Here is a 23087-nt window from a genome sequence, read left to right as displayed (position 1 = left end):
TGGTAATAGGATCTTTCTCAGTCTCAGTCAAGTTTGCTTTGGACAGATGCAGACCTCTTTGGATATCCGCAGTTTATGCCCAAACAACCCATCACTTAGGAAGGATTTTTGGGTGGAGCTTTTAGACATTTTTGGCCTATCTTTTCTGTTATGGTGTGTGGTCGGTGATTTTAATTTCATAAGGAGAAGTTCGGAAAAATTGGGTGGATCTAGTTTAACTTCAAGCATGAAGGACTTTGATAGTTTTATAAGAGAATCTGAATTGCTTGATCCACATTTACAGAACGCATCATTCACTTGGTCAAACATGCAAGAGTCTCCCGTGTGTAAGAGATTGGATCGTTTTCTTTACTCAAATAAGTGGGGGCATCTCTTTCCCCAAGGCCTTCAAGAAGCTCTTCCTAGAAGGACATCGGATCATTGGCCGATTGTTTTGGATACCAACCCATTCAAGTGGGGCCCAACATCTTTTAGGTTTGAGAATATGTGGTTGCAATATCATAGTTTCAAGGAGAACTTTAGAAATTAGTGGAGAGGTTTTCAAGGAAATGGGTGGGAAGGTCACAAGTTTATGAGGAGATTACAATTTGTTAAAGCCAATTTGAAAGAGTGGAATAAGGTTTCTTTTGGAGAGCTAAATGAAAGGAAAAAAAACATCCTTAATGATTTAGCCAACTTTGATGCCATTGAGCAAGTAAGGGGTCTCACTTCTGATCTTTTAGTTCAAAGAACCTTAAGAAAAAGGGAGTTAGATGAATTAATTTTGAGGGAAGAAATTCATTGGAGACAAAAAGCTAGGGTGAAATAGGTTAAGGAAGGGGATTGTAACTCAAAGTTTTTTCATAAAATGGCTAATGGCAGGCGAAATAGGAAATTTATCAAGGTGTTGGAGGATGAAAGTGGCTTAGTGTTGAATAATGCTGAGAGTATCACAGAGGAGATTTTACTTTACTTTGAAAAGTTCTACGCGAGTCCTACTGGAGAGTCTTGGAGTGTTGAAGGTTTAGATTGGTCCCCTATATCGAAAGACAGTGCGTTTAGGTTGAACTCTCCTTTCACTAAAAAACAAATTTCTAAGGCCATTTTTCAGTTGGATTGGGATAAGGTGCCGGGGCCTGATGGATTTACCATTGCAGTATTTCAAGATTGTTGGGATGTGATCAAGGAGGATTTAGTAAGAGTGTTTGCAGAGTTTCACAAAAGCGGGATTATCAATCAAAGCACTAATGCCTCCTTCATAGTTCTGTTACCCAAAAAAAGTTTGCTAAAGAAAATCTCAGACTTTAGACCCATTAACTTGATCATTAGCCTCTACAAGATAATAGCCAAAGTGCTTTCAAGACGTCTAAGAGGGGTACTACATGAAACCATCCATTCTACTCAAGGCACTTTTGTTCAAGGGAGACAAATATTGGATGCAGTTCTCATAGCCAATGAGATAGTGGATGAGAAAAGACGATCAGGGGAGGAAGGAGTCGTCTTCAAAATTGACTTTGAAAAGGCTTACGATCATGTGAGTTGGGATTTTTTGGATCACGTGTTGGAGAAGAAAGGGTTCAGTCCTAGTTGGAGGAAATGGATAAGTGGTTGTTTGTCCTCGGTATCTTATGCAGTCTTGGTGAATGGAAATGCTAAAGGGTGGGTTAAGGCGTCTAGAGGCTTAAGACAAGGCGATCCTTTATCCCCTTCTCTGTTTACTTTAGTCGTAGATGTACTAAGCATGATGCTATTGAGAGCAAAGGAAAGAAATTTGTTGGAGAGTTTTAGGGTGGGTAGAAATAGAACTAGGGTGTCCCATTTTCAATTCGCAGACGATACCATTTTCTTTTCTAACACTAGGGAGGAAGAACTGTAGACTTCCAAGAGTCTTTTGCTAGTGTTTGGGCATATTTCTAAGCTCAAGGTCAACCTTGACAAGAGTAATATTTATGGGATCAATCTTAATCAGAATCATCTTTCTAGGTTGGCTGAGTTGCTTGATTGCAAGGCTTCTGGTTGGCTTATACTCTATTTGGGTCTTCCTTTGGGAGGGAATCCCAAGGCTCGTGGCTTTTGGGATCCAGTAATTGAGAGAATCTCGAGAATATTAGATGAGTGGCAAAAGACTTATTTATCTTTTGAAGGAAGGATAACTCTTATCCAATCTTGCCTCACCCACATGCCCTGTTACTTCTTCTCCTTGTTTAAGATACCCGCTTCAGTAACTGCAAAAATTGAGAGGTTGTAAAGGGATTTTTTATGGTCAGGGATAGGGGAAGGTAAAAAAGATCATTTAGTTAGTTGGGATGTAGTGTGTGATTCGAAAGCAAAAGAGGGATTGGGATTTTGGGAAGATTTCTTTAAGGAATCTCGCTCTCTTAGGGAAATGGTTGTGGAGGTACCCTAGAGAGGGATCAACTCTATGGCATCAGGTCATCTTAAGCATTTATGGGTCACACTCTAATGGTTAAGATGCTAACACTTTAGTCAGATGGTCACATTGTTGTCCTTGGAAGGCTATTGCACAAGTCTTTCAGAAGTTTTCCATGTTTACTCGGTTTGTGGTAGGAAATGGGGAAAGAATTCGATTCTGGGAAGATTTGTGGTGGGGGGACCAATCTTTGGGATCCCAATATCCAAGACTATTTAGAGTAGTCTTGGATAAAAATATTCCTATTTCTTCAATTCTCGGTTCTACTCGTCCTTTCTCTTGGAACTTTAATTTTCGCCATAATCTTTTAGATTTTGAGATAGAAGATTTAGAAGGCCTCATGCGGTCACTTGATGGTTTGCATCTATTACCTTCGGTTTCAGATGCGAGATCCTGACCTTTATCTTCTTTAGGGCTTTTTTCAGTCAAATCTTTCTTTCTAGCCTTATCCCAATTTTCTAATTCTCTTCCGGTTTTTCCTTTTAAGTTCGTTTGGAATTCTCAAGTCCCTTTCAAAGTGAAGTCCTTTGTCTGGTTAGTGGCACACAAAAAGGTAAATACTAATGACATGCTACAATTGAGAAGACCCTACAAAGCTCTTAGTCCTAATATTTGTATTCTGTGTATGAAGCATGGGGAATCAGCAAATCATCTTTTCCTACATTGCTCTTTGACGATGAGGTTGTGGCACAGATTATTTTAGTTAGCCAAGATGGATTGGGTCTCCCCGAGGAGCATCTTTGACATGATGTCCATCAAATTTAATGGTTTTGGTTCATCTAAGAGGGGGATAGTTTTGTGGCAAGCTACAAGCATCGCTTTAATTTGGACTCTGTGGCGGGAAAGAAACATGAGGATTTTTTGGGATAAAGTAAGGAATTTAGAGTATCTTTAGGATTCTATTTTTTTCCTTGCTTCTCTTTGGACTTTCTGTTCTAAGGTTTTTAAGGGGACTCCCCTTAATGTGTTACAATTTGACTGGTTAGCGGTGTGTAATTCCTAAGGATTTGTCTAATCTAGAGTGTTAGCTTGTTTTGCTGTGTACTTTCTTGTTTTTGTATTCTTGTAGTTTAGTTTTCTTTGGTGGGAGGATTTCTCATCATTCTCTTGTACTTCTTTTTTCTATCAATATATCTCTTTGCCGTTTCCTATCAAAAAAAAAAAAAAAATCAGAATCCTCCTTTTTACTTGCATAAAGGAAATTCCTTCCTTATTCACTTGTTGTTAATCCTCTCTGTTAAAGAAAGAATCTTTGCCAGCCCACTGTATTTCCTTTAGTGGTGTGTGGATCCCATATGATATGTTTGTTGTATCTTTGAAGAACCTCATCTTCTTGTGCTCCAGCCGTGTCTTCCTTTCTCGAAGAAAATTCTTCATCCAAAGAAATCCATAAGTCTCCTATCAATCTACTAACCTCTTTTTTTGAATTATTTTCTTTCCTTGTCCAAAATTGCATGAATATCCTCCAAAGATCCCTACATGGCAGCCACGAGTTTGGAGAATTCCACCTTCCCATCTGAATCTTTTTCTTTCCAAACCTAGAATCCCTTTGGTGCGTGATTATCCTCAATATTTGCACTCCATCTACAACAATGGACTTTCCTTTGTCAAAATTTTTGGTGATTCTCTTTCCAAATAGCTGGTAGCCGTTTCCTCATGCAAGAAATAAAATAAAGATAAAAATAAAAATAAAATAAGGATTAAAATCAATAAATGTCATGAAATTGAAAATCAAAAGAAATTTAAATCATGCAACTAAAAAATAAAAATCAACCACATGCAAGCCATGCAAGAAAGTGAACCATATAACCATGCAAAAATACAAGACATGCAACCATGAAAACCATGCAAAAACACCTAAAGGTGACCTAGGGTGTGTCTAAGTGTCCTAGGACGAACTAAGTGGGCCTAGATAAACCTAGGTGGGCCTAAAGTGGGCCTACGTGAGCCTAGATGTCCTCGGGCAAACTAAGTGGAATCTAATCCTAAAGTGTACCTAAGTAAAACCTAATCTAAACTTGAAAAGCGGCCAAGGTCACAATGAGAGGCTAGATAAACCCCTCAACCAAAGTCTCCGAGGTGGCTTAGAGAAGGCAAACCATATGAGTAAAAATGGGCCACCAAGGAACTACTATGGAGTATTGAAAGAACACTTAAAGACATGTGCTAAAGGGACGAAATGGAGGGTCTACACATATTGGACTTGGCCGATATTTTGAAACCACTCCTTTCCACCCTGCTGCCACTCGTCGTCGCTCATAGCATCTCCACCTATGGCCTTGCCCTTCAAAGCACCGCACAGTCATCGACGCATTTTTGTCTATAGGCGGAGGGATAGTTATAATTTAGTCTTGGTTTTCTCACATCCCTAGCAACTTCCTTTTGTTGTATAACATTCCATTCTTAGTGGCAACAAAGATTGAGAAATGCAAAAGGATTTTCTTTGGTCAAGGAAAGAGAGAGTATCTTATAAGCTGGATCTAAGTGTGCTTCGAGAAATAAGGCCCTCTTAGAGAAGTGGCTATGGGGGTATCCTAGGGAGAGTATTGCTTTATGGCACAAGGTTGTCTTGAGCATCTATGGGACACATTCAAATGGTCGAGATGCCAACATTTTAGTGGAAAATGGGTCAAAACCCCGTTTGTGGGAAGATTTGTGTTGGGGAAATCAACATTTGGTTGCACAATATTTCTGAGTCTTTACAAACTTTTATCAATTCAAAATTCTCCTATTTAATTTGTCCTTGGTCTATCTTCTCCTCTTATCGGAAATTTTAACTTTCAACCAAACCTTACGGATTTAGAGATATAGGATCTTGAAAGACTCATGTCCATTCCCAATAGTGTTAATCTAACACTATCATCCCTAGATATGAGACCTTGGTTATTATCACCTTTCAACTTATTTTTGGTCAAATCTTTTTTTCTTAACCTCATTTGATCATTTAACTTCAGTTTTCTTTTCTCTTGCTAATTTCATATGGAAATCAAAAACTTGGCCAAAGGTCAAGGCAATGCTTTTATCTTTTGGATTTGTTTTATGAAAGTTTTAATGATTTTTTGTGGGTATTATATTTGGTTTCACATTAATGCAAATCTCTTGGGAATTACAGCAGTGTTTTCATCTTTTGGTTTCCTCTTCCTATGTTACTAATGAATATTTTTTGTTTTTTTTGTTTTTTTTGGTGGGTATTATATTTGTTGCCAGACTAGAATGCATTTTAAAAAAAAAATCTGTGGTTGGATTTCTTACTGTCATGGCCTGTAATTTAATGGGTTGACGTGGAACAAACATAAAAACAGGCTGGACCCTGATCAAAGTCGGATGCTGTGATATCCAGTTGTTGTGGTGTACAGCATCTTCCAACTTTTCATGTGATGTAAAATGGAACTGTTGCATTTTACTGTAGCTTATAGCCTTCAAATATTAGCCTAAATTGGCAACAAATCTTACCACATTTCTTTGCAATTTGGTTTCTGTGTAATCTTTGCAAATGGTTGTGCAGGAACTTAAGATTTTCTGTGTCTGTTACAGGGAGAACAGTTAAAGCGAAGGAACATTATAGAGCTTGTAGATGAATCTCCGACTCCTTTGCTTGGTTCTACAAAGTAAGCTTTGTTGTATTTCTTTAGATTTACCTTGATTTATATTTCACTAAGTACTTGCTTACTTCTCTCAGGAACACCGATGAGCTCAAGAAACAAGATGCATTCAAAGTTCCAAGATGCATTGACACCCGTATGGATGAAGTTTTTCCTGCCAAAAAGTCTAGGTTTAGGATGCTTTTTGGAAAAGAAAATGCTAAGGAACAATACATTTTCATCTAAAATTGATTTATTATCAAGTATGTTACTGTAACATGTTAGAACCGTCAAATCACTAATCTGTCAAGATCTTGAATGTGCCATGCAATTTACCATGCATTATTTCTGTCTTAATTTATACAATTTTTTAATATATGCAGGAAGATATTTCAGCTGCGCCAGCTGGCTTCTTGAAGAATATCTGTGTTTCTTTGAATTCAGTTGTCAAGAGTCATCCACAACTTTCATGGTATACATTTCCAGGATGGTGTACCTTGTTTATAATTGATAAATTGTTTGCTTTTTTCTTATATATTCAATTTCTTATTTCTATCAGTCCAGAGAATACTGTGGTTTCAGCTGCAGTTTCCAAAGATGGTACAAGGCAAGATTGTGAATATGCTGAAAAGTGCAGTCAAAGCACATTTCGTAGTGTGGCTGAATTATCACTTGGTAGTGAGAGGATATCTGAAATGGCTGTTGTTGATATGGTATTTTTGTTAGCATTTTCCCCTTTTATTTACTTGAAGAAAGTTCTGTGTCAAAATATAAATCTATTTATTTTCACAGGATAAAGCATTAAAAGGACTGGTTGCCTGTGAACCCCGTGCTTTTTCTGGTTTAGCTGCTGATTCTTCTGAAAAGTTCGGCAATTTTACTTCAATCTCTTCTGGCCATTTCTGCTCTGAATTTCATATTCCTGGGCAGAAGGCCCACTGGATTTTACATTAAAAACTAATATGCAGATAGTGTCTTCTTCCTCTGTGAACTGGTGAGTGTGCTGGTATGTTCTATGTTGTTGGTTCTCATCACAGTTACACATCTTACCCGTTTCTAGAGATTGTTTTGTTTGCTTTAAGGGTGAAAAATAATGCTTCCTCATCTTTACTCTATTTTCATCTGGAATTTTTTTTGGACGTGATCTGATGCATGAAACTGGTGTTGAACTTAAATCATTCACTTGAGAAGCCTAGATAAGGGTTTTTGGTGGTTGAGGATGACTACTATAAAATACATTCTATGAAAAACAATATAGCATCAACAAGTCTGTTGTATTTTTGGGAGGATTCCTCGTCTTTCTTTTGTGTTCCTTTATACTTAATACATTTATTGTTTCTGATAAAAAAATATATATCCTCAAAAGGCAGGATACAATCACAAGGACACAATAACATATCAATAAATACTTTTATATATAAATTATATAATATCTGAAAATCATGAGTCTGGCTAGTTCATCTATTTTTTATACTAAATTGCATAGCTTAGAGGAAGCAGCTCGTTCACTTGTATCCATGCTTAGAGCATCTCTAATGCAATACCAAAGTAGTTTATATATATATATATATATGTGCGTGTGTGCACACCAAAAAACAACATAATTTTTATAAATGCTAGAAAATAAGTTTGCCATTTGTTGTTTTAGCTATTTGCATTGGAGATGCTCTTACTGTGTAATATCTTTTTCTTTTTTTTATAAATGCTTTTACTGTGCTCATTCTTATCATGCCAAATGTTTTTTTATTTTCTTTTTTAAGATTTAAGGTTTTATCAAGATTATACCAGGCTTAACTGCAGGTAAGTGATATGTTGTTGCTGTGACTTATTTAAATAGATTTCCTTATGTCATTGGATGAGGTTTTCAGAAACATGTAACACAATAAATAGTGCATACAAAATTTATTAACAATGTAGTCACATACGCAAAAACAAAATTACTAATTGGACAACTACATAAATTGATTGAGGATATGGTCTTTAAATACGTAATTGCACTCGAGTGGTTTGGAGAATGATGACTGCAGTGCGTCCATTTGTTTTTTTTTTTTTTTTTGATAGGTAAGATTTGACTAACTTGTATGCCTAAACTTGATTACTCATTTATATTGGTTATTCCCTTCAAATTAAATGGCATGTCCGGCTAGTCTCATGCTTACTCCGTTCTTGAAAATTATCTATACCATACCAATTTACTGAAAAACTGGACTGATGCAATATTGAGAGAAGTACAATTCGACATAACTTTTGTTTTTTCTGATTTTCAGGAATGTGAAGATCAGATAATGGGTTCATTTTATTGTTTAGGTGGCTGGTAGTGCACTTTGTTTAATGCTATATGATGGAAACTTTAACTATAATGAATTTGTCAGTGCAATTCTTTGGTAATCTATCGTATTCAAAGCTATTGGTTATCTGTGTATAGAAGATGTTGTAGAAGAAAGAAGTAATCTAAAATTTTTATTTACGAACAAAATTTTACAAGCTTCAATTGCAACTTCCTTTTTTCGTAACTTTCTGGGGCATAGGCATGTTATTGTTTCCCCACGGGGAATGATTCAGGCTTGAGTGTGATTTACATTCAAATTGCTGTGAATTTTTTCTAAATAACCTATTTCACTTGTCCATATGTCTCTCCCACAAAACTAAAATTAGGTTAATTGAAATTTTGAGAGAATATCATAATTGCCAGCTAAGTGTTGACGGTGTTGGATTTTCTTTTGTAATATTTTGATGCTCTTTTGCTGAAGTATTGGATCTCATTTTTTTTTTTTTTTTTTCTGTCAAATCAATTTTTAAAAAATTCATACTTTGGTGCTAACATTTAATTAACCCACATATATTTCTGCTTTTGGACACAGTTGCTATTTTTCCTTGAACAATAAATTTTTGTACTAATATTTGACTATAAGAAATATCATTGAATTATGTCCAGACTATTCTGATTTCATTTGATATCATCTATTCTTTTTATATTTATTCCTAGATCATTGGTTCTATATTGTGTTGGTATTTGAAAGCATTACAAGGTTATGCATTAATAAAATATTCAGAAAAGCGATGATTTTGCCATATATATGGGTTATGTGTATGCAAATTGTTGCATAATCTATGTATGGACTAATGTATATTCCACCACACTTAGCATTAGGTCGTTCGTAGAAGGTGATTTTAGCTAATCGACCTTATCTCGTTTTGCCATTCCTAGGTTTCATAGATTGAACATGTCTGCTACTTACAATGGTACAACCCTATCTACACCGCAATTTGGTTGTTCCAAGGATCAAAATATTAGCTGCTCCTCTGGGATCACTTCCACTGCCCAAATATTCAATTATAGAGCTTTGCACTCATGGGTGCACCCTCAGTCTTCTCTACCACCTTCTGTCATATCAGCATGGACCTTATCTGCTGCAGATGGAGGTTTGTGAACCAAATATTTTATTAGTATGAAATTGAAGTTTTTCTTTTCCTTTCTTTTCCTCAAGTTTTCTTACAACAAATTTTCTTGGTCAATTTAGTGGAAACGGATTTCTTAATCAAACGACAACTAGCATGGGAAGACTCATTTCGAAGTCTCTATTACATGCTTAGAAGAATATCTGTAATATCTTCTATGGTAATTACCTTCTTCCATGCTTCATAGTAGTTTTCAATTTTACGTAAGTTCTTGTAAGATTTCATATCTTGTTCATGTGGAGCAACCTGCAGATTAATAGAATACCCTTTTGATCCCTTATGGTGAATGATCTTTTCTTGCGTTACCTGAAGTATTAGTTTATGTTTTGGGCTCAATTGCTTTGGCCAGTTGCTATTTGGTTTTTGGAATACCATGGTCTTTGTTGTTGTGATGAAATTTCTCTGAGTATTTATGTTCTCTCTGTTCTTCCTGGCATTGCAATTATTTGGTGTACTAATTCTTATAAAAAGGGAAAAGGCAGTATTATATAGAGAAAAATAAGTTGTTTGTTAGTTTGTGCATTAGCGCTTTTTTTTCTTCCTCTTGTTGGAGGAGTCGGAACAAAAGATAATAATATTACATGGAGAAAAATAGAGTCACAACAGTGTTGGTTATTTTATGAATTTGAAGCAAAGTGCCTATAGTTTTGAAATTTAATAATTTGTTAGTGTCGAACTCAAGGCTACAAATGTTGGTTTTAGTGGACATTTCATGGTTCCTAAGTATAATAATGTTAATATATCCATGTTTATGCCAATGTCATTGTTGAGAAATATTTTTGGTGATTTGCATGAAAAAAAAGAAAGTATACTTTCAGTTAAACCTCAAAATTTATAATAATTTAGAAGTCCAAATTCTAAAAGCTTAGAAAATTCGAAGACTTAATTGCATTGATTAAACAAAATTGGGTTTAAATTGATTACCAAATAACTGAGTGAAGATTATGTCATGAAGTGTGGGAATTTGTATGGGAAGGAAAATCTGTGTGTTATTACATAATAGTGTCTGAGAAGTACAATCCATATTCTTAGCTCATAGAAAATTTGGAAACTAAATCACATTCATGTTGACTAAAACCAGGTTTAGATAGATGACAGGATAACACACTGAAGACTATATCATAAAAAAATTAATGGAGTCTATTCTAGTTTGTAATTCTAACACAGAATCTTGTGGAATATTATGATAGTCATTCACATGAAATAATATAGTCTGACACAATACACCACATTATATGCGATAGTCCTTCTGATGTCATGTCTTCTCGAATTTACTTCTCTTTGTCTTACTATCTCTAACGTTAATAATACATAAACAATACCTTTTGATAAAAGATCGACATATTACAGGTTCAAGATGCTTATGGAGCAAAGCATCTTTTTGAGAGCTTTTTGTGATAATTTGACATGCATACTAACATTGGTATTTTCCCCTTTGTTGATCAAAATACCATGCTGGAAACAAATGAACAACAAAATTAAATGGGAAGTACAATGCATTCCTACTTGATACAACATAAAATCTTTGGGTGCTTGAAATCATCATCTATGTCATGATTGAGTTGGTGTTGTACCACTCCATGTATTCTTTTATGCCCATTGCTTTTTTTCTTTTTCATAGGTAATAAAAGGGCTTGCATTAGAAAAGCCTAAAAACGACGAAAACAGTACACACAAAGTATACACATATGCCCCAAAAAAGCTAAGCAATAAGAAGACAAAAAAAGGCCTTCTCCTTACTTGACAAACAACCAATTTATAAAATCAATCATAAACAAAGTGTGGTCCTCTCTATATGCACCCTAGCTCAATTCACAGAAGTATACATGAAAAAAGATTTCATTGCTTGGTCGGACCGCTCAACGGCAATGAAAGCTCTTCCATTCCTTTCCTTCCATAAATTCCACATTAAACTTAAGAGAGCAGCCTTCCATGCACTCTTCCTAATTGAGGAATGCATAACCCACTGCACACCGAAAATGGAATAAATCAAGTTCCACAACATTTTAGCCTTGCCATAGAACAAAATTAGGTGGTTAGTGGTTTCCCCCTCTTCTTTGCACAAGTAGCACCTATTCGAAATATTCAATCCCTTTCTTTTCAACTAGTTGAGAGTCAAAATTATGCTCCAAGACACTTCCTAAGCAAAAAAGCTCACCCTTCCTAGAGCCTAAGACCTCTAAATAATATTCCACGAAAATGGATCTCTAGATACCCTCATATAGGAGCCATAAAGGGAGCTAACTTAAAATTTGCCATTCTTACTCTCTCTCTAACTCAAAATGTCGTCCACTTTTCTTCTCATAACAAAGGGTTGAAGCTTGCAAAACAAAGACTCAACTTCTCCCATCTCTTAATCATTAAGATGTCTTGAAAAGCGGGGGCTCCAGCTACCTAAATCCCCACTCTCCTCCCAAGCTTTTGAGACCTAATTGTGTTTATTTATTGCCATAGAAATAAGTTAGGGAAAACTTCTTTCAAGGGTTGGTCTTCACACCAAAAGTCTTTCCAAAACTTAACCTTTCTCTCATTCCTAGCAATCAAGTGGGATCAACTTCTTATGTCCTCTCATTCATTTTTGATGGCTTTCCACATCACCACACCATGACCTCCTCTTACTCCTTTCGAACACTAAACCCCTTTCTCTACTCCAAACTTCCCAATGATAATTTGTTTTCAAAGGGGCCGACTCTCTTTCTTATGCAAATCTCCAACTCCACTTACCAAGTAAGGCTTTATTAAGGGCCATAAGACTATGAATTCCTAAGCCTCCCTCCTTATTTACACAAACCAAATTCCAATTCACCAAATGAGGCCTTCTCTTTAGAGTACCACCACCCCATAAAAAATCCATTTGGATTTTTTCGAGTCTTGCACACACTTTTATTTTTATTTTATTTATTTTATTTTATTTAATCAAGGTAAGCCTCCCACCCTTAGATATGTATCACATTTTCCACATTGTTAATTTTTTTTTTTTCTGAATCTCTATTCCCTGCATCCCACACCCTACGAGATTTAAAAGGGGCACCCAAAGGAAGACCCAAATAAGATGTGGGAAGCTTCCCTACTCTACACCCCATCACCAAAGCATCATTCTCCAAAGTCTCTACCCCCTTACAAGAATAACCTCACTTTATCCATATTCGCTTTTAATTCAGAAAGCATCTTGAACCACATAGACAACTCAAATATCTCAACTGGTCATTGTTGGCCTTACAAAAGATTAATGTGTCGTCAACAAACAGAAGATGGGACACATCCCTCCTTTCTCCACTTCTCCTTTCCACCTTAAACCTTAAAATGAAGTCACTGCATCTGGCTCGGAACAACAACTGACTAAGAGCTTCCATAACCAAAATTAATAGATAGGGGGATAGCAAGTCGCCTTGTCTTAAGCCCCTAAAACTGTGAAAAAAGCATGAAGGGGTTCTGTTAATAAGAACAGAAAAGCTAGCTATGGAAATATACCAATTGATCTAACTTATCCACCTTTGCCCAAACCCCACTTTGAACATAACTGATATAAATAAATCCCAATTGACATGATCATAAACCTTCTCAATGTCCATTTTTCAAAGGAGACCAGGAATATTGCTCTTTAACCTAGAGTCAACAACCTTAATAGCACTGAGCATAGTGTCTAAAATTTGTCTACCTTGAATGAAGGCATGTTGATTTCACCTCCCCCGTTGTTGTCTTTACCTTATTTGCCAAAACTTTGATTAATAGCTTATACAAACCCCCAACCAAACTGATTGGTCTAAAGTCTTTCAAATCTTTAGCTCTCCCTTTTTTGGGAATCAAAACCAAGAAGGTGGAATTTAGGTTTCTTTGGAATATGCCATGAAGAAAGAACTCCTTAAAGAAAGGTATGATCTCTGGTTTGGTAAAATCCCAACAAAAATGTTAAAAAGCCATGGTAAAACTGTTTGGACCTAGAGCTTTATCACCAGAGAGACTATTCAGGGCTTCAAAAACTTCCTCATTTGAAAAAGGAACCTCTAGACTTTTGGATCTATCTTACCCCAACACTTCAAAGCGTAAACCCTTACGCTCGGTCTCCAATCCCCCATTTCCAAGAGAAGAGTATGATAGGCATTGCACACCCTAGCTTTAATCATCATCAATCAGAGTAACCCCATTTGTTCTCACCTTGGTTAACAAATTCCTTCTTGCATGAGCATTGGCCATCTTGTGAAAAAACTTGGTGTTCTTGTCTCCATCTCTTAACCAAATTTCCTAGATTTTTGTCTCCATGAAGTTTCTTCCAATAAAACCCACTTCTTATAATCCTCAAAGGCCCTCTTTTTAGGCTCTGCCTCCTCAAGAGAAAGAGGACATTCTCTCTTCTTAGAGTCCTAGAATTGAACACAAGAAAAGACTTATGATTTGTTAAAGAAGACATTGCCAAAACCTTCTTTTTTCCACACTTTAAGATCCCTTTTAAGAGCTTTTAATTTCTGAATGAGGCAGTGATTGCTAAAGCTAGTAACTGTATACCCAGTCCACCAATTTCTCACAATCTCTTTGAAGCCATCAGTCAAAAGCCACATATTCTCAAATCTAAAGGGGATCTTGCACTTTTTGACTCTTCCACCCTCGAGAATAATGGGACAATGGTTAGAAGCTAGCCTAGGAAAGCGAATTGAGAAATACCCAAAAAATGGTTTTCCTACTCATCAGAGACTAAGAAGCGGTCAAACCTAGAAGCTGCTTAAGAATTAAACCACCACACCATGTGAATGAACCTCCAGAAAGAGGAAGGTCCTTCAAACTCAACTCCTTTAAGACATCTAAGAACCTCCTCATATATGTCATAAATCTGAATTTGTTCATTCTTTCCCTTGGAAATCTAACAAGGTTAAAATACCCTTCTATGCACTAGGGATCGTCCCATAGACCTTTGATAGCTCCCAATTCATCCCAGAAATCCTTTTGTTCCCTCATTAAAACTAGATCATAGACTCCTGTGAACACCTAGACAAAATCATCTTCAACATTTCTAAAGTGACATGAAATGGAGAACCCACCACACTCCAACTGCAATAGGTCCAAAACTCTATTGTCTTAAAAAATCAAAATGCCTCTTGACGCTCATCTAGCATCAACTGCACCTTAGTTCAAAAACCTTCCAACACCTAAGCTTCTTACCACTTGTAACTTCATCTCTTGCACCTTAGTCTCTAGAAGGCAAACTAGATCTACCTTCTGAGTCCTAACCACAGACTTGATCAATTTCCATTTTTCCTCATCGTTGAGTTCTCTTACATTCTAGGAAAGGATTTTATCGATGTGGAAGGAAAAACTCAACATTCCACCATGCATTATACTGATTACATTCCCCTTTACATATAGATGATAATACTCATCTATTTTAAGGATATTTACAACTTATCAAAAAAAAAAGTCAAAACTACCTAAAACAGAAATGGATTTGGTAACAGATTACCAAATCCCATAAAATCATGGGATAAGAAAAAAATGATTTGTTAGCTGTAGATATCCTCAATCTTAGCCCTTAACATTGCTGACAAATCATCAAATTAAATCTTCCTATAATTTTACAGATTTTAATCTTCATCAATCAACTGGAACCAAATCCTAATTGTTCCTACCATTCCTTCTAGAAGAGAGCAAGGAACTTTCATAATTGATTGAACAATCTAGTCTCCTTAGCTCTCTTTTGAAATGAGAGGAGGACACACATTTCTTCTTCCCCCCTTTACTAGGAATCCCACATCCAACTTTCCTTCTTAACTTTATCAACAAAGACTAGATTTTCTTTTCAAACCCCTGAACCGACATTCCCAAAAATCTATTAAAATCTACTAGCTTGGTGAAGTCCTTGTCTGAAAGCGGGTCCTTGCATTCCACACCATTGGATCCCACCTCTTGTGTTGAGGCTGAAGCACCGTTACCCCCCGACTCAACTCCACTCTCTTGATTGGGGGAAAAATTCTCTAGGAAGACCACAACTTAGCCATCTTGAAAAACCATTGATAGAGGCTTTTTCACAGCGTCAACCAAAATTTCTGACACTTCCCCTCCCAACTCAGAAAAACCTTCTCCCCGCTCAATACCCAAGAAAGGAGTAGAAGAAGAAGAAGGCCCTTCTCCCCAAGAGGATTGAGTCCAAGAGAGCGTACCTTGAAATCTAAGTGCTTCATCTAAAATAGCTTTGTTGGCTAAAGGCTTCATCATTGTCTCCATGGAAGACAACTTTGACATGCAAGGATTAGAAGCACGAAAGGAGTGGACTCAATGGTAGTAGCCTTAAGGCCCATCTCCCTTCCCTTTTTAAAGCTCACCTGACCCACTTTAAAAGGAGCTTGGGCCCTATCCAAAGTTGATCTTCTGGCCACCTCCACCTTCATAGAGCCTAACTTGACCTAAGGCCCAACAAAAAGGCCCAAGGCCTCATCTACTAACCCACATGGCTCCTCCCCAACGATAGAAAGGGAAGGATGGGTTTTTATAGAAACTTTGATTCCCATATTTTTGGGTATTGTACCATTTTTTCTTTTTGTAGAGTTCGATGGATTGAGAGACAACACTTAAGCTTTCACTCTTTTAGAAAACCATTCTTTCACTCTCAGATAGGCGCGTGACCTTGCCCTACTCTCTTTTTCTACCCTTGTTTCTCTACAACTTTGAGAAGACTACACCTCACTCTTCAATGGAGGAATCTCCCACCACAACTGAATTGCGAAACAAGAGGATGGAGAGTTTGATGGATCAAGAGATGACACTTGGGCTTCCACTTTTTCAGAAAACCCTTCTTCCACACTTCAGACAAGTGCGTGACCTTACCCTACCCTCTTCTCCTACCCTTCTTTCTTTGCAACTTTGAGAAGACTACACCTCACTCTTCCATGGAGGAATCTCCCACCATAACTGAATCATGAAACAAGAGGAACCCACCATCACCTACAAAGAACTAGGTAACTTCCCTTTGATCCTAGCAAGAATCCTCGCCCATTGCGAATTCCTACACTCCGCCGTATCCTCATCGATGGCCACAAGACTCTCACAAGCTTCTCCTAATCTTTTGAACAAACTTTTTCCTCAAAGATGCAAGAGAAGGCTCAAAACCCTTACCCACACCTCTCGAACATCCCTTGCCTCCATGAGGCAACCCATAGATGGATTCCACCACTTTAGTAGAAGACTTTTTCCATTGAACCATTTCACCCTCGAGTGGAACACCCTCTTAGCTTCAACTACATCTTCAAACTTGAACAGAATAAGGGATCCTCCCAACAATGCCAAGTGGAGTTTTCCTTTCAACTTCCAATTGAACTATGCCCAGTTCCTAAGAGAGACAGGGTTAGGAGGCTGGTCAAAAAGCTCCCCCATCTTTGATTTCAATCTACACAGTGTTACACTATTAAGAAGAACTAGAGATCTCCACCTCTGCTACCGAGTACTCATTCCCATCATCACCCCTCTAAGAACCAACCCCTTCGAAGAGGTAGCTTTGGGCTCCTCCACTCTCCTTAGGGTTGTAGAAACACCAAGGCTTCTTAGCTTGCTAGACAGGATTTTCCATCCCCCTACAAATCCCCTTCCTTCAGGAAACACTAAGGAAAACTTCTTTCCTTCTACTTCCTAAACAGAACAAAGTAGAAACCGCCTTTCTCCTATTATTGCTCAAATCCAGCAAATGGTGTCTACCCTACTCCACCCAAGACTTTCTAAAAAGCTCCCCATCTTTGAGAGCACAACAGGTCTCAGCCCCTTCCACCAGCAAAGCCAAGCCCTTACCCCACTGAATCTAATACATGACGAAAAGTTTGGACCCCTTTCACAAATCTTCCCAATCACCTTCCTTTTGGTCTCCTCGATTAAATCCTCAAAGCTCTTTGATTCAACGCCAAACCAACACTTATCTCCAGGATAAACCACTGACATTTTTCAATCCCATGAAAAAACAAGAGTTTTTTTTTTTTTTTTTCCTTTTATGCCCATTGCTGAGTATGAAGTCAGCTAGTTGTCATCTATCATTCTCACATCTTCCATACACAATCATTTTCACATGTTCCCTTACATCTAGCTTGAAGGTCTATCTTGATTCTTGATGGTTTTGAATATTCATAATGATCTTGTTCATATAATCATGTGGTAGGGGTTGACAATTCATCACTGGTTTACATATTGTAGTGTTATGACACTGTAACTACATTTGCTGCTTCATAACCACTACAATTTCTTTGGCAATTTGGCTTGCCTAGGCCATACTTTTGCAATGGCTAGTTTCTTTCCTATTTTTCTTTAGGAATTTTCAGCACATAAATTACATATAAAGCAATTTAGATTATGTGGTGATTTCATCATATTATTTTTGGTTGTGTACTCTAGAGTTTATTTATTATTCTCTAGAAGCTCTAATTATAACATTGAAATTGTAAGAAACTTCTTTCTTTCTCCTTATAATGCCCTACACCATGACTTATGTGGACCATAATGTTAGAGCCTTTTGGTCGTTCAGGTTGTAATAGGAGCGAAATGTGCATGATCCATTCATTTTGGATTTTTATGCTCTCCCTTTTTTCTTTTTTGGTTTTGTTCTTTCTTTGTCTTGCCTTTTATTTTTTTGGGGTTTTTTTTATTAGTTAAATTTATTTTGTATGTCACACTGTACATTGATTTTTCTGTTTTATTGGAAACTTTCTAGTTTGTACTTCACAATTTGTGGTGGTGTTTGCTAGTGGTGACGGCTCAGGAGGAAAGAAACAGTCCTCTAATGCTTATATCTCCCAGTCAACAAGAGGCTTAAGGTCACTGTTGAGAGAGCATGTAAGATGTATCTCTTTTATCTTTTAAAATTTGCATGGATAGGAAGTTTATTCTCTTTATGGAACATGTTCATAAACAATTTTCATGTGGAAAATATGTTTTTTCTCACTCTAAATGCTAATTCGAGTTTTTTCTGCTTGAATATAAAAATTAGTTCCTGAAATAAGATATTACTTTTTTTTTTTTGCATTTGGTATTAACTGAGATAGTGGCATTGAAATAGAAATCATGGGGGTGCTTATTTTGACTTAAAACCTGGAAATAGTTGCTGCTTCTTTGCTAGAGGTTTAAATATGAGGTTTATAAAATTGTAACAGAAATGAGTGCAGTGACAAAATATTTTGTGTTCTTTCTGCAAACTTCTAAGCTAATCTGGGAATGATAATTTTAAACCATTCTTGTGGAATTTAGATGATTACCAAATTTATTGATTTTGAGAATGTTGATATTTATTAAGGACCTTGATCTGCTGACCAAGTGGTTAACTGTTAGATCATTAGAGATAATTTATCAGGGACCTTGATTGTCTGGCCAGATGGTTTACTGTGTTTGACTTTTACCAACTAAAAAAAAAAACTGTCATCCTTGATTTTAATGAGGCATTGGCTGCTCTATATTTTTGGTTTTTTTCTCATTGCTGAGCAATTATTTTGCTTTTTTCAGAAAATTCTCATAATTTTGTCTTGTATAGTAGGCCAACAATGTATATCAAGTTAAGTTGACTTAGGCTAAAGCCTTAATGTTCCACTGGACATGCAACCTTCTCTTGCTTGTACTTGGCTCAATAATGGGGATTTAACAAGCAATGAGGTTCGAACTTATGGCCCCTTAGAAACCAAAGCTCTTGTACAATATTATGCTGACTTGGAGTAAAATCCTAACTGTCTTCTCATTTTTTATTTTGTAAGTTCTCGATTCATATAAGAAAATGAAAGAAAATTTTAATCAATAAAGAAGTTGCTATATTTAGGTAAGGATGCGTGAGACTATGTGTGATAGGCGGTGATACCCGGATTCTCAATTTTACTAAAAGTAACCCTGTTGAAAAAAATGACATGGGTATTGTTGTGGGATCCTCATGGGATATATTATTATTATTTTTTACTTGGGATTGGATAATTGTCAGTAATTTTTAAAGTGAAATTTTTTGGAACTTGGGTCTTTAAGAGATGAATTAAAACTAAAAAAAAGGAATTAAGTGTTGTTGGGGAGATTCAAGGATAAGAGAAAAAAAAGGGCTTTTATGAGGATATTTAAAGATAAAAAAAAAAAAGGGCCTACCTGGGCAGGTGGCGTGATAGAAAATAGGTCTCTTGGTACTTCATTAGCATGAATTTGTTACTTTTAGAATAATAACATTTAAAGAGATGATAAATCAAAACAAAGGTAATAAAATAAAAGTAAAGGGATGGATATGGATAAATAATAAAAAATATATTGATATAAAATAAAATTAGTGAAAGAAATATGTATGCATATTGTATATTAACAAAATTTGAAATTTCCAATGACAAAACATGACATACGATATAAATTAAATTTTTTAGTACATTTCCTTCATACGTAGGAGTAATATGACTTGAATTACTAAAGGATTATGGATTCCACGGCGAATAAAGTAGATATAGATCTAAGTAAGCACTCAAATATTTGACTTTTGACCATGTCCAAGTATCTGTACCATTGTTAAGTTCCTTTCAGCCAAGTCCTTGTATCTTAGAGTTTGTGAATTTGAATGATTAGATGTGTAACACATACCTGCATCTAATACTTGCAACTAAATCCCTGTAACATATGTGGCAAGCAGACATAATTTGTGATTGTTTCTATCTGTTGCATGTGCGATCAGGGGCTGCTTGGATTGTTTTAGGGCAGCGTATCTGATTTCAATTTGATATAATTGGGTTCAAAGAACCCAGAAACAAATATGGAAGCTCAGAACAATAATTGATTTTGTCATTTTGATTCAGCATAATGATGGGTTCAAATGCGGATCAAAGTTGAAAATCTTGGTAACCCAGTGGGCAAACCCCAACTTTGCAACCATGTAATGAGTTATGTGCTTGTGAATTTGTGCCTGTCATATATGCTCTCTTCTTTTCAGGATGTTGGACCTTTGAGATTATGATATTAAGGGCTTGCAGTGCTAACCATTTTAACTAATTAATCTCTGTTTTGGATTTTACATGTATTTTTTTCCATGTCTGTAATATTTTTTTAATCCAATGAACTAACTTTTTCTTTTGTCTGTATATTATGAAAACTAGGATGTTTGTTTCTCTATGCCTTTTTGTCGTTCTAAAGTAGAACAAGTCACTATTGAAGACCTGGTTGAGCTCTCGGAGATTGAGAAACGCAATTTGGGCCAGGTTTTTGTCTATGCTTTTAATTTTGATAGTCTTTTATCCTTCACCTTGCTAAACTTATGCCTGGAATAGAACATGGGATGCCTTTCTCTGCCATTTGTGGAACTTCCATGCTTGCTTAGACTACTTGCTTGTTATAGTTGCCTCAATGGGATTTTCTTAGGCATTTAGTTTATGACAAATTTATGAGCAGCAAGGGCAAAATATAAAGAAGCAGTTCCAAAAAGCTTCATGTTTGATGTGATGTCCATTACTGTTTTTTTTTTCTTTTCCAAAATTTGATTATGACAATCTCCTTAGTTACAGAAGTATACCTACTTCTCCTGATGTTGTTCTTTGTGATTTATCACTCATTGGTGATTCTCATTTCAATTCAGACTTGACGTCTTGGTTCCATATCTGATGTGGATAATAGTCCACAATCTTTGCTGTCTTTCAGTGGAAACAAGAATGTGCATGCTTTATATGACTTTATGCTAAATTATAGGTAAATACCTAGCTAATGTCGAAAGCACTGCATCTCTCTAGTAAGTTAGGTACTTTGTCTATATTTCTGTTCTCTTTTATTGTCAGTGGTTCTTCATTTCTTATGGCTATTTCCAGATCTTTCTTGACATCCTTGACAAGTGTGGATGTTCCTCTTCTGTATTCACCCGTTCCATTTCAAAATGCTGCTCTTTCTGCCCAGAGGTAAGTGTAGTTTAATTCAAATTTAATGGTTATAGACCGGTGTTAGTGACCTTTGTTTTCCTTGTCCATGAATGCATTTCCAAGAGCAAATATACATCTCAGCCAGATTCTCACATAAATGGTGGCCAACGGTTGGATGTTTAGATCCACCATATTGAAAATACATCCAAACTATTTTTGTGCATATGGGTAGGGTAGTCCCAAACTTCAAACCTTCTAAAGGCAAGTGCTTCCCTGGTACTGCTTTGTGTTCTCAAAGTTTCATCAAATAGGATCCCTGAACTTTGTTGTAACATGATTGAAATAACTTTGATCAATCCTTCTTCCACATTTTCTTATTGTTATAATCATTTATCAACCTTTCCTTGTATCTGCATCTGACACGAAGAGGTCCAATGCATGTATTATTGCCCTTCTCATGTAATATAACCTACTCAGAATACATTGCTTTTTTTTTTATAGGATTACCAATTACCTTGGAAGGAGAGTAGTCATCCTTTGAAATTAGAGCAAAATGGTTCTTTGTAAATTTTAATACTTGTACAACGATAAATATTTATCATGATTAATTTTAGTTGCTTGGTTTTGCTTGCTAATTCCTGTGGGGTAGGTGCTTGGGATTTTTCAGTAGTGGCCTTCTTTTGTAGGTCAGTTGCGGGGAGTTGAAGAGAGCTGATCATGTTGCTTTTCCTCTTAAAGGATCCAAAATGAAAGATGAAGCAAATGAAAGTGTTTCGGCTGGTCTCTCCTACAGCATTGAAATCAAGGATGCTTACATTCCACCGTGGATAATATCCAGTATATGTGCAACCATGGGTTTTGAAGGGAGGAGCTTTGAGGCAAGGTATGACAAATTTTGTCACTGTGCCTGATTATTTTCTATGATTGGCCTTGATCTCACTACAAAAAGCTGCAGTAATGGTAGATGAATAAATATATGTAACTGGGAGCTTTGGCTTTCAGTTATTCATCTTACTGGAAATCATGTCATTAGATATTATTTTACGCACTTGTTCATGTTTGTTGGCGTATTGTATGGCCATATATAGATAGCATTACCAGCTGGCTAACAAGAATAAGCTACCTTTGTGTGTGTGCGTGCGTGTGCGCGCACAGTTTTACAACAGAGCCGACTTCAATTGGCCTTGTTAGATAGTGTACAGTTATTTAGGTTATTTACTTTTCCTTTTCATTTTCTTTCCTTATTGTATTGTGGGTCTCATTAACATGTATATATATATATATACCCAAGTCCAATGTGTATTATTAATAGTTTTTCAATAACAAGAATTAAGGATTCTCCCTTTTCTCTCTTTTCACATGGTATCAGAGCCTAGGGAGAAAAAAAACCCTAATTATTTTCGGTTTATCCGTGAATCCATTCTAGGAAATCTTTCAGTGACCGTGTTTCATTCCGGTCACCTTTTCCATCTCCTAAAGCTTTTCGATCAACCGTATCACCGTTAGAAAACCCTCACCGCCGTCAGAAAACCCTTATCGCCAACGACCTTTTTCCGGCGAAGTCCTTTTCCGACACCGACCATACCATCAGGTGCACAAGGAGGAGATCTTCAAGTTTTCTCAAAGCACCGGAGGGAGATTCTCAGCCATGCGCCGGCCACCCGCGTTTCTTCTGCGGCGGCCTGAACGTCACGCGCCGGCTTGTGGAGCACTTTTCGGCCACGCGCTTCTACCTCCAGCCTTGCCTCACGCCGTCTAGCCACCCTCCATATGTGCTTGTGCCATCTAATCCCTGGAAGTGCATTTTTTGGGGTTTTTTTT

General features: G+C 36.6%; 1 pseudogene; it reads left to right on the top strand.

Moving 5' to 3' along the window:
* The window catches only part of LOC117909803, a 31051-nt pseudogene extending 8542 nt beyond the window's left edge, over nucleotides 1–22509 (top strand).
* Nucleotides 22510–23087: the final 578 nt, after the last annotated feature.

Source organism: Vitis riparia, unplaced genomic scaffold, assembly GCF_004353265.1.
Source record: "Vitis riparia cultivar Riparia Gloire de Montpellier isolate 1030 unplaced genomic scaffold, EGFV_Vit.rip_1.0 scaffold380_pilon_pilon, whole genome shotgun sequence".
NCBI lineage: Eukaryota > Viridiplantae > Streptophyta > Magnoliopsida > Vitales > Vitaceae > Vitis > Vitis riparia.
Note: the sequence above shows the minus strand (reverse complement) of the source record. Positions and strands in the feature narration are given on the sequence as shown.